This window comes from Pteropus medius, unplaced genomic scaffold (genome assembly GCF_902729225.1).
Source record: "Pteropus medius unplaced genomic scaffold, Ma_sr-lr_union100, whole genome shotgun sequence".
Lineage (NCBI taxonomy): Eukaryota > Metazoa > Chordata > Mammalia > Chiroptera > Pteropodidae > Pteropus > Pteropus medius.
Window position 1 is genome coordinate 432,333 of NW_024344370.1, and position 12,935 is coordinate 445,267.

The following is a 12,935-nucleotide window of genomic DNA, read 5'->3' on the forward strand; positions in this document are numbered from 1 at the left end:
TATTGAACTATAAACTGAGGGTAAATAATATATCTAAACCTTGTTTTGCAAATTTACTATAACAAAATTATGACTTTTATGTAAATAACAACTAGAAATCTCTCTGGGGAAAAAGGAAAATAATTGAACCTCAACTTGGAATCTCAGTGGTTCTTTATGTTTCCTATTTGGTCTTGAAAATACAGCTACCTTGATACCTTCCTCATAAGCTGTTTTTAACTTCAAAATATGGTCAAGCTTCATCAGGATGCATGTGGTTGTTGGCTACTGCAAGGAATTGTAAAGGGGAAGGATAACACTTAAGACTCTCTCCTTTCTTTTGGAGCTAGGTAGCTTCCAGGCTTCACTGGTCCCCCTCCTCTTCCTCAGGGGACACCAACTTCCTGTTGCACCTTCAGTGATGAAATTCCCAGGAGACTGACAAAGACAGAAATTTCCTTTGACATATTAGATGATGCTCCTTTATTCCTTTGAGTACACATGTGATTACTTTTTTTCTGTAGGCAAAAAAAGAAAGGGTTGGGAAATAGTTACCAATAAGCTCAAGTCCTCTTACATGACTAGAAAAGCCTTCAGACAACCTAGAAATGTTAATCATGTGTTTTCCTTTATTGATGTGGTATGAGGGGGTAGACACTGGGAGAGAGAAGTTAGGAGGCTGCTAACTTCCACAACCAGCAGAGGAAAGGAGCCTAGGTCAAAAGCAAGAGGGAAAGTAGGAAGGCAAGGAGGCCTATTGCAAAATCTGGGAGCCTGCTGAAACCAAGAATGAGACAAATTTACTTCTTAGCCCCCTACCTGGAGGCCTTGCATACCCTGACCATGACCCACACTTATTTATTAGGCTAGTTTTTATAAACAATATTTAACTTTCGCTGAAATGCTTAGTAAATCACTTAGTTTTTCTCTAAAGCTCTGATGCTTTTATTTTTCAAGTCGTCAAGCTATTCAGGTCAAAAAATATATGTTTATTTGTCTTCTATTTTTAATTTTGTTTGTCTATAGAAATAAACATTTTCCCCAGCATGACCGCAACTGCGCTTTTACCCACATCTTCCCTCCAGAACCATACTCCAAGCCGTACGTGTTGACATATTTTTAAAAACATCAGTCTGGAAGGTGAGAAGATGAAAGGTTGGCCTATACTGGGTTGTGACATTGTTGATAAGCTGTCATCCTCTTAAGACTCTCGGACAAAAGGCGAGCAACACGAGGACAGTTCAGGAATCCAGGTAACCATGATTTTCCACATAACCACCAAGAGACCTCACAACAACAAAGAGATTAAAGCGAAAGGTTTAAAGGCAGTGACAGGAACTGACATTTAATAAAAGTGGTCAAGGCAAGGAGTTAAATATTAAATTCAAGCTACAAGATATCAACTTCTCTTCACAACAGAATTATCCAGTGTGTTCAATTTGCCAAAGAAGACCTGTAATTCATGCATTACTCCTTCATTTTCTCAGGAAGTGCAGAATGGAGTCCTGGGCACAGAGTATGCACTGGACACTCTGATTAATTAGACTGTTTTTTTTTTTTTTCTGGGATTCATCAACCCAACCTTATCTCCCACCATCTCCCCTTCCCAACACCCTGAATTCAGCCATTCTTTTTTCCTCTCAACCCTTCAAATTACCACGAGCCTGTCGACTCTCATGAGGCCCCCAAGTGTCTCCCCTTGCTTAGAAGGTCTTCTTTTATCTTCCATGTACTAATCTCCAATCCATAGCTGCAGGCTCGAGCTAAGCTCCATGAACTCTTTCCAGACTGTAATGTATTGTCTCAGAGTGCTTCACGAGGCTTTTGGCTTCCAGTGCTCCGCTGTGTCTCAGGGGGAGCTGAAGCTACTGCATTGCTCGTGCTCTTGCGATATCTGGCTTCCAGGTGGACTTGGACAATGAGGAGCACCAACAGGAGATTGGAGAGGAGGAAAAGGGAGAAAACAGGATATTTCTCCCTCCCTCTGTTCCTCTGGTGGCATCTCCAACAAAAGCTGTTTTTCTTCCATGGCTCCGACCAGCTCCTGTTGGGCAGGCTCACGTGATTCCGGAAGGTGACCCTGACTCTTGGGCTCTTGTAGCACCTCTTCCTTCTTTAGCTTCTCTAGTCCGAGGATGCTAGTGGCTTTCTGATATTTCTGGGCTGCTGCTCATCTCCTTCATCACCCGAATAACCAATGCCCTGTATTATTAAATCTCCTCTGTGGTAAACGGTCCAAGTGTTTTCTATTTTAGACCCCGACTAATACTCCTGCTGTATTCCCTGTGCCCAGAACAGAGCCCAGCACCTATTCATTGCTCAATATTTGTTAAGTGAACAAAAGAACTAGTAGAGGGAGACAAACAAGTGTACAGATGATTATAATATATACATTAGATATAAAATGAATATGCACTACAGGGACACGAAAGAAAAAGAAGTTTTGATGCGTTTTGAGAGTTTACCTAATCAGTATTTGCAAGGAGAAATTTTCAGGTGAACAGTAGGTAATGTGATTTCCAAGATCAAAAACCTCATGAAAAGAAACCAGGAGATAAGAGAGAGTATTTCTTCATGGGTAAGATATAGGATTATTGTCTGAGAATTGTGGAAATTAAATTAAAAGATAATTAGATGCAGACTACAAAGGGCTTCATGTCCAAACTAGTTTGGATTTATCCTGCAGGATCATTGAAAACTTGCAAGCAAGAAAATTACATAAGCACACAAAAATTTTGTATTCATCATATGCCCATTCCAAAATCAAAGCAAGCATTTTGTGATTATTATTTCATTTCTATCTTTTTTATTTGTTGTTTATTTTTGTCACAAAAAGTTACTGTTGCTGAAATATTTCGTCTAGTTAAGAACGATTTTCAATGCCAGTGGGTGCTTCAGTTTGAAGATGCCTTCGTGAACAGCGATTAGTTAAGAACCTCAAGATCTTTGCTGCTCCATTACAATAAACATCAACCACCTTTTGTTTTGTTTTTAACCACTGATGCTTCATCTTATAATGTCAGAGGTGTGCTGCTTCACTGGCTGCCAGATGGCTGCCATGTGCCAAATGCCCCAAACACCACAAAAATGTCATGTACAGACTAGAATTATGTAGAAATTGGAAAAGAAGACAGCAGGGTATTAGGAAGCTGTGTTTTTACAACCATGTTAATCTGGAGCCTTTGTTAAGTATACTAATGTATACTTCCAGCCTAAATGGCTGGAAGCAATACCTGAGCCATTACCTGTGCATGTAGAAAAGTAAAAGCAAATAATGATGACTTGGATCTGCAAAGCACAGAAATTCTGTGGGACTACTTGCTTTGAAAGGATGTTTTTACAAAAATTGTATTGCTTTCTTACCCTTGAACTTTAGATATGATTGGCTTAAATTCCTAGGTCAACATCTTATGGATATCCAAAGCCTGATTCAAGAATTCTGTAAATTGCTCGTGTGAACAGGTCATCTTTGCCTCCTGGATCCTGATGTGCTATTTTGGTGTCATACACGCATATACTCAGACACAGAGTGCAGCCAGTCCCTCATTTTCCACCCACATATTGGGGTAGGTATGGTATTGCGACATAGATACAACTATGTCAACATTAGCAGGTTCTTAAGTATTTTCAGCTACTCTGCCATTGGGGTTTCCTTACTGGCTCTTCACTAGCTACCTATGCCACTATACTTCATACTTAATAAAGAATTTAAATGACAAAATGTTCACCATCTTAAATGGTTACCTGTTTATTCTAGCTTATTTACCAAGTCTCATGTTAACTCCAACAGGGAAGAAACTTTTTAAAGAATTTAAGCCAGCATAAGGGATCAATATAAGTAATCTTATCATTGAGGATATTGCTATGATTTAAGCATCTGTAAGTCCTGGTTCCCTTGAGAATCTGATGAATACACTTTGGACTATCATTGCATTAGTGCCAGATGGAGGTAGAAGTCCAGGTTCCCCACTCAGCCTCTGTAGACACCTGAGCAAGTGCATCCCTATTTACGGTTGGGCGAAGGTGGGAGTTTCGGCCCCCACTTGTGATGCAGAATGGGGCAAATTCCCCAAATAGGATTGGGGCAGGGGAGCTCAGGTCCTACACTGAGAGAGAAAAGGTTCTTGGCTGAGCGCAAGAAAGAATTCAAATACCCACTGAAGTTAGAGTCAAAAGTGTGGCTTCCTCTCAGAGGCAGAGTTACAAGAGAGCCTAATAGAGATACAGAGAGACAGAGATAATAGAGAGAGACAGGGACAGTGAGAGAGACAGAGTAAAGACACTGACAGGGACCCTGAGGGTTTGGGGAATTCAGTTTCTATATCATTCTTTAGTTTCTGTTAATTGTAATTTAAAAACTTTGTTTACTCATTCTCCTTTGATGGTATGGGCATACAATATGAAAGGTAACTATGTAGTGTGAAAAGCCTGCTGGCAATTCCCAGCCTTGATCCATAGGTTCCCTATGGTTTTAGCCATAGAGAATAAATTACTTTCTTTTGTGTAGGGCATGACTTAAAGACAGTGCTTTCTTATTCTCTCTTCATGGTATGAGTAAATGGTTCGTTAGTAATCCCAGGAGAAATCTTCTTTTGTTCTGCAGATTTCCTCATGGTCTGGCAGTAGGGCTGATCAGCACATTGTAGTCTCTGAATATAGCTTGATTTAACTTTTAGTTCTCTTGCCTCCTCCCTACATTACCTCCACTTGGTGCAACTAAAAACTCTGGACATTCTATATAAAACAAACTTCAAAAGTCTGTGAAACATGGACAGAAAACAAACTGGCTAGAGACCTGGGGACCCAAGGAGCAAAACAATGGTTAGTTCTCCAGCGTTTTTTTCCCCTATGTTCCAGACTTGGAACTGAAGAAGCCAGCAACCCAGAAATGTCAACAATCACAAAGTTCAAGAAAAGATGGTCTCTGTAGCCAAATTAATGTAGGGAGGAGGCAAGAAAATTAAAAATGTTAATCAAGACACATTCAGAGACTGCAATGTGCTGATGGCCCTGCAACCAGGCCAGGAGGATACCTTCAGAACAAAGGAAGGTTTCTGATGGATTACTAACCACTCATTCTCCACACTTGTGAAGGGGAAAACAGGAACCAAGAGTCATTCCCTATGGCTAACACCAAGCGGAACCTATGGATTAAAGGCTGGGAACTGCAAGAAGGTTTTTCACCCTACATAGTCTTACCTTTTCACACTAACATATTCTTCCCCTTTCTCACTTTATGTCTATTTCAAAGGAAATGGGAAGTAAAGAATGACGTGTAAACTGAATTCCCTGAACACTCAGGGTCTCTCTCAGTGCCTTGACTCTGTCACTCTCTCACTGTCCATCTTCTCTCTGCCTCTGAGAAGAGACCACGCTCTGTCTGTGGAGTGTCACCCCTTTTCTAATAAACTTTCCTTCTGACTTTAACTTTGGCGTGTGTGTTGAATTCTTTCTACACTGTCCTCCAAAGGACCTTCTTCTTCCCTCGGCACAGGGCTTGGTCTCCCCGCCAACTCAGGGAAATTATCCCCATCCTGCATCAAAAGGACCAGGAAAGGGGCAGCCTAGCAAAGAAGAGAAGTTTCCTTCTTAACAATATCTCTGAGTTTGCCTCATGTTGAGAATGATGAAAAAGGAACCTTTGCATATGTTGTCACCCCCATGCTGAAATCTTATGTGGACGATGAAGGGTGCCTTGACAGGACTTGACATTGATTGAGCCACATTATCAGGTCTCCTGTCATTCAACATACCATCCCAAGCTCAGCACCAGAAATGAGCTCTGCTGGAATATTAGTGAACCCATGTACTTCAAGCATCTTGATTCAAATTTAGGTAAGTGTTGACAGACGAACAAATGTGTACTATGGTTGCAAATTTCCCTCACAACTCTTGGTCATTTCTGGTCACTCTTGGAGGCCAGGGAGCTCTGTAATCATCTCCCAGAGCACTAATGGGCCAGTGTGGTGATGCCATCTTGAGACACCAGGAAGGGATTCTGTAGTAATAGGCACACCACTATAAAATTTTCAGTGCTCTCTGTCACTATTTTTATTTTTATTTTTGCTTGTGTTGCTAAGGCTTCATCAAAGCCACCGACTGAATAAAACAAGAATTCTTCTCTGCTCAAGGCATCAGATTAAGGAGGAAGAATTCATATTACCTAGGGTAACTCAGAAATAGAGTCAGAAAGGAATTCCATATGCCGAAATGAGAAAAAAAAAAAAAGTTGTGTTACTATTAAACATGACAATTATAAAGACTTCATAGAAACATGGAAGAGATTTCTGAGGTATATTAAGTGAAAAAACGCAAGATGAGAAATAGTAGGCTCACTGCGTTAGGAAATAAACACAAATTATGGTAGCAGTAGTTTTCAGGTGTTTTTTTCTCCCTTTTTTCTAAACTATATGTAATGTTGCATATTTATGAGATAGTCAATATTATATATTTTTTTCCATTTAATTAATTAAGAAAGAGGAATAATGTAAGAGCGGGGTTACCTTGGTGTATTTTGTTGTTGTTTCCCTGGAGTTGCAGACATAGTAATTTTGGATTAAAGCTTACATAAGCTAGTTCTACAGCAATAAAAACATTGTTTTATTGAACGTTGCCTCATCATTGCCTGTATTTTTATTGCTACAGAACCTAACGGTGTATTAAAAATAACTCAAACATTATAGCGCTTTATACATTTCGGCATTATTTTATAAGCAATGCCCAGATAGGGGAGAGTCCAAGATAAAAAGAATGTCTGCTACTTCCCAAAGCAGTCCTTTTGCTGTTTTCTCTGAACTATGAGAGGGATGTTCAAAACCAATGAAACCAGAAAGTACCAGCAGAGCAGGTTCGTTTCCTTGGGGTGTGCTTTTCACAGAGGCCCTTTGCCAAGAAACCGGGAGACAGAATTTCTTTAGGGCCAACTAGAGCCTGCAGCCATGCCAAGAATTACTTGGGAAGAAAAGCCAAGAAGCATTCCATTCTCAGGGCAGGTTTGGGTGCAGATCTAAGGGTAGATCTGTGGCTGTTTGTGTAACTCAAGGGCAAACTGAGTTTCATGCTTCACAATAGAAAGAGCAAAGTTCTAGAGTTATTTTCAAAATGGGAGCAGAAACTTATATATGACAAAATGCATGACAAAAAATAAGAACTTGATAAGTTGTACATGAAAAAGAGAATACAGGCCCCTCCTCCACCCCACCCCCCCCACACAACTTGGGCTGAGTGGTGTTAAAGGTATTTGGCAAAGACAAGAGAAAAGCCTTGTGGAGCCAAAAGAGGGTCAAATAACGTATGAAAAGAAAATAGAATGGGAAGTAGCAGAAATTAGTTCCCTAGTAGATCCTAGTCATGCCCACAAGTCTGTGGATAGAGAACATTGCTCAGTCTCTGAAAAAGAGCTAAATTCAAACTTTTCTAACAGTCTTGTAAAAAGTTTCATATGTATGTGCTGGAGAATATCTTAAATATAGGACTATATATTTGTTTTATATTTATCAAGCAAACCCCTTTATTGTAAGTCTTGGTTGAAGATTTTAATTAAGTTCTATAGAAATTTGTGAATATTTGTGTGCAAACTAACATGTCACTGAATCTATGCCCAGAGAACTCCAAATGACCCTTAGAGAAGAAAAGGAAGTCGGAAGATTGACATCCCACAAAAAAAGACTTCACATCTTGGGTCTTGTATTATCACTGAGGCTCACTGATAAGATAAGGAGACTCCCAGACTTGCCCAAGGCCATGTGGCTAGAATGACTGAGCTCAGGAATCAGAGCACACATTCTCTGCCTTCCTGCCCTCCAGTCAGGTTTAATGTATTTATATTCACATTTTCTCAATTGCTTAAATACTCTCTGGAAAGACCACTCAGGTGCCATTGCTCCAGGCACTAACTGAGAGGGGGACAGTCCTCTGGTAGAGATCAGTGAGCACCAATGACAGAACACAGCAAATTCTCAGCTCTGTGTTGTGTCAGCTTCCACTGAGGTCATTTTAACTCTATAGCTGGTCCTTTCTTCTGTTCCCTGATGGGTCATTTACCTGGCAGACCAGTGCCTCCTATTAAAAATAAGCACACAAAATTTTCCAGTAAAACTACCCTATGTATTTTTAATTTAGAAAAATGAAAAGAGTAATGTATATTTTCCAGACTACTATTTCTCTAGGACACATTTACCTAACCTATTTTTTTTTTCCTGCTTGCCTCACTGTTTTTCCATATTACCCTAATCCCTAAATGCCAGCAGTATTCTGGTATATGTCACTGTTCACCTGACACTTTTCTCTTATGGGGACATTCTAGTTGCACACATTTGCATTATTCCACTGTTGGCGTCTCCAGCAGATTCTGCAAATGTTAGTGTTGGACTTGTCACAGTAACATTCGAATTGTAAAAATAAATATGAAAGACTTGAAACATCAAAAGTAATCATAGAGATTCTTCTATAATCTTCATTCGATTTTAGAAGCATTTCTATTTTAACTGGTTGAAGTGGGTTTTACAAAGAAAGAGGGTAGAAGTAAGAGACAATGCTTGCATTTAAAGCAATTTTTATCTGTACAAGTTCTCTCACTTCTACTTTTCTTTCTTTCTTCTTTTCTTTTTATTCCCCACAAGATATTATTTGTAGTATATTGAAAATGTGTTATTTGCAGTGGATTGAAAAGGAAAAGTTGAAAGAAAAAGTTGGAAAATGATTTCATAAGGTTGACAATTTTTCTTACCCTGAGTTACATGAGTTGAATTTCTAATACAGGGTCATATATTTATCATCCTCTTCGTCATTAGCTCAGAAAAAAGTATGACTACATTTCAGATTTTAAAATGTACTATGGTTGTTCTGAAACAAGTGAAACTTTGGGAAGCACCTTTACCACAAAACATAAAAACTTCTTGAGGCTAAGTATGGTGTGTGTGTGTGTGTGTGTGTGTGTGTGTGTGTGTGTGTGTGTGTGTGTGTGTAGTGGTGGATTCAGCATTCCTGGGTTTAGTTGTTCATAACCTGTAGCCCTGCAGAGACCTCCCCTAGGTTGTTGTATGAGCACCTGTCCTCACACAGCTTTGAGAGTTTGCATGTGGGGAGCACACACAGGAAGCATTAAGAGAATGGTGACGAGAAATGGGCTCGGTATGCAACCCATTTTTGAAAGGAAAGAGAATGGTAGAAGGTTTAGCATTCAGAATCTACGCTGTCTCTCTAGACAGACTCCTAAGTTACTCTAAAGATGGTTATTAAATTTTACATGCCTGGCTTGGAGTACATGAAAATGATCACACATTATAACATTACAAAAGCCCTTAAAGATCTTAGTTTTTCACTAAGTTATATAGATTTTTTATTATATTGTATTTGCTCATAGCAATTCCATGTTGGAATTATAGAAAATTTGTCTGTTCTAGGGAACTAATAAATACAAGGACTACGAAATCTTTCAGTAAGATGTACTGCTAGTTTTTCCTCAATGTGATAATGACTTTCTCTGGTATTTTGCAGATAGTGCAATGGCAGTAAATTCTATCTCTTTGCCTAGTTACTAGTGTTTATGTAATTGAAATGATATTTTCCCCTATATCTAGTGTTCACTCTCTTTACATAATTTGAAAGTAAATGGGCAAACTTGTCTTTCCCCCTTTCCAGTACAAATCACCAGGGCCACCCATAGTTTCAAACTGAATTTTGGTTTTGTTCCTTGTAGGCTTTGATTCATGCTTTTTTTAGTTTCCAAGTAGAGAGCTCACTGCCTGAAAGATCAACAGAGAAGCAATATCTCTGCCATCCTCCTTAACTGGTTGGACTTTACCCTTGTGATACTGTCTCTGTTCTCTCTAAGCCAACAATTCTCAAAGTGCTGTCAGGGGAGTCTTTTAAGTCCTGGAGACCCTTTCAGGGGGTCCATGAGGCCAAACTATTTTCATAATCACACTAAGGTGCCATTTGCCTTTAGTACTCGCATACACTTGAGAGCTTACAGTGGCGTTAGGCAGGGGGTACATGACATGAAGTATCACATCTCTAATACAGAAGCAGATGTGATAACCCAACTGTCTCTGACATAGCCAGACATTAAAAAGATTTGCAAATATATAAAACAATGTCATTCTCATTATCTGTTACTCGTAAAATATAGTTTTTTTTCTCAAAAATATGCTAGCTATATTAATATGTAATGGTTTGTTAATGTGATTTTAAAATGAATGAATTAATATTTTTAAATTTGTTTTATTTACTAATACAAGTAAATAACAAGAGATAAAACCTACATAAACTAGCGGTTTTTAGGGTCTTCAATAATTTTGACCATGTTAAAGTGAAACCAAAGTGAGAACTGCTGTTCTGAGTTTCTTCTCCCGTCATTTAACTCCCTCTTCCTATAATTTACTTTTATTGGCTGAATCTTATTTACGAGGTACACATTACATTTTTCTCTTCTATTTTACCCACAAACCCCATCTCTCCCCCTACACTCAACCTCCTCAGGTATGTGGAATATACCCACAGAGGTAACCAATTCAATTGTTTCTAGGGAAATAAGAAACCAGAGAAAATGAAGAAAAAGGGATAATTTAATAAAAAGAACACAGAATGTAGTCAACAGATGTGGGCTCCAGTCCTCCCACCAGGAGAGAAAATTGATGTTCCTTGTCTGTAAAATGAAAGAGGAGATCAGTTATTTTTAAAATACATTTCATTGAGCTTTATGGTGTTGAAGATATGATGATGGTTCCAGATGGAAAGTGAGGAGACTGGGTGAGCAGATTCCTCCCCGCATTTTTCAACCAAGACAGAACCACTTCCAGACCATCTTATATGTCAGAGTTTGGGCTAAGACTTCATTTGATAAAAGAGATTTTATACTCAAAAAGCTTGGAAACCGTGGGACAAATGATTCCTGGGGCCCTTCCGAACTTACCTTGTCAGAAGAACAGTGGTTTCCCATTAGACAGTGTGTCTACCTACACTAAGACAAGATAATTTTGTTTTATTCTATATTTTACAAGTTGATATGGTCTAGAATGAATGTGAGATGGAAGTTGTACACAGGTCCTAATTGAAGAGGTTGTGGAGAGAATTTTCCTGTGTTCTCCCAATGATCAACATTGTTTTTGACATGTAAACACAACTCTCCAACTAGACTTCACTCCAAACCTTGGTTACACTCTCTTTAATGGGGCCACTAACTTCAGAGAAGCAATTTTACCTTCACCTGATAGAACATGATTGAGGAGAAAATCCAGCAACCTGTCAGAAAAGTTACTTGTCTACATTGAAATTTGTGGAATATTTGCTTTGCTGTTGCCGTGAGAAGAAAAACAAGTGAACTGTGAGACCTAAAGAACTACTGAAGTAGAGGACATTTTTATAGATGAATCAGAGCAATAAAATATTGCAATAAAGTAGCATTTTTTTTTAATTTTTAGAAATCTTTCCTACATGTTCTCAGTTTTCTTCAACTCAACAAATATTTAGACAAGATACTATCTCCAGTAACAATTTAAGTATTGAAGCATAGAGCTGTGGAACAACTTGCGTGAGTTCACTAACTAGAGGCACAATAAAAAGACAGAGTTACAGTGCAAGGATTTCGACTCATCACCTGAGTTCTTTGTTTTACAATCCAGAGAATGGGTTTCTTTTGTGTATATACCAATACCAGGAAGTGGCCTAGAAATATGTTTTTACAACATGAAATACTTCCCAAAGCAATGATTCTCTTGGGCAAAAAGAGCACTTCTGTTTTCATCTCTGGCCCACCTTCCACCCCAGGAATCCAGCAATCCCTTTTCTTGTCAATAAGTATCTTATATATTCTAAGTAAAATAGTTTCAAGTAAGCTATAATTACCTTTTCACAAGAGGAAGGTTTTGCTCTTTCACATACATTTTACAGTTCTAATTATACTTTGAAAAGCTCTAGCATTTACAAATGTTCATAGTTTAAAATATGAAGAACTACATGACCCTACTATCTTAGGTTCCCCATGGGAAGAGGCAAAAATTAGGCATTCTATGCTGATTTCAATTCCAGATAAAATAGTCTTTGAATTCAATGTCTCTGAAATTTGGAAAGTCATTGTTTAAACTCTTCTTCTCTGAGACCTTTTAAAAAACAGTAGCACTTCTGTTAGAAACTAAATCACAAGGTCTAAAAATTTATAATGAAAAATTGTTTGCAATGAATTCGAGAGATTTTTCTCATCCATCATAGCTGTGTCACTTTCAAGATGTGTTTTCCAATACACTTCTCTATAAATTTATGAGATTTTCTACTTTGATTTTCCTCTCACATAGGAGTGCTTGATTTTTCATTTGGATCATGAAAAAAACCTTGAAACATAAACTACATTATGCAGTTCAGGTTCTACACTATTTGTTGTTTCAGAGACACTAGAAGTGAGTTAGTCATTTCCTGCAATTATTAATGATGTTAATGGGATCACTTGGTAAAAGTCATGCTATCCTACTCATTTATTTGAGATGGGGGAGGCCTTTGGGCATTTTTTGGTTTCTCTGGATCAGTTCTTTAGTGAACTAAATTAGTTAATTTATGTCTGTAACCCATTTTTGTGTACTTATCTGGGAATAATCCATTATTGACTTTGTTTGGAGTATACATAATATAATCTTAGGGATCAGAAATATGCCTACTTAGAGAAATTTTCCATTCACTTTATTTCTCAAATGCACAGACCACTTTGAAAAGTCCTTATCTACAAACAACAGAGAGGAATGGTTTCACACTCTTAAGAATTCATCATAAGTCACTGGAGAATGTGACATCCTTATGCTTCTAGCTTATCTGCCTAAAGTAAATTTCAGCATAAACCCTTTGATGACTAAATGAAATTCACTCAACCATTTACTTGTATGTTTTGAAGATCTATAACAAAACCAATGGTTATATTTTAGGAGAAAGAAATAGGGCCTCAACTGCTAGTCTGACACAAAATAAAA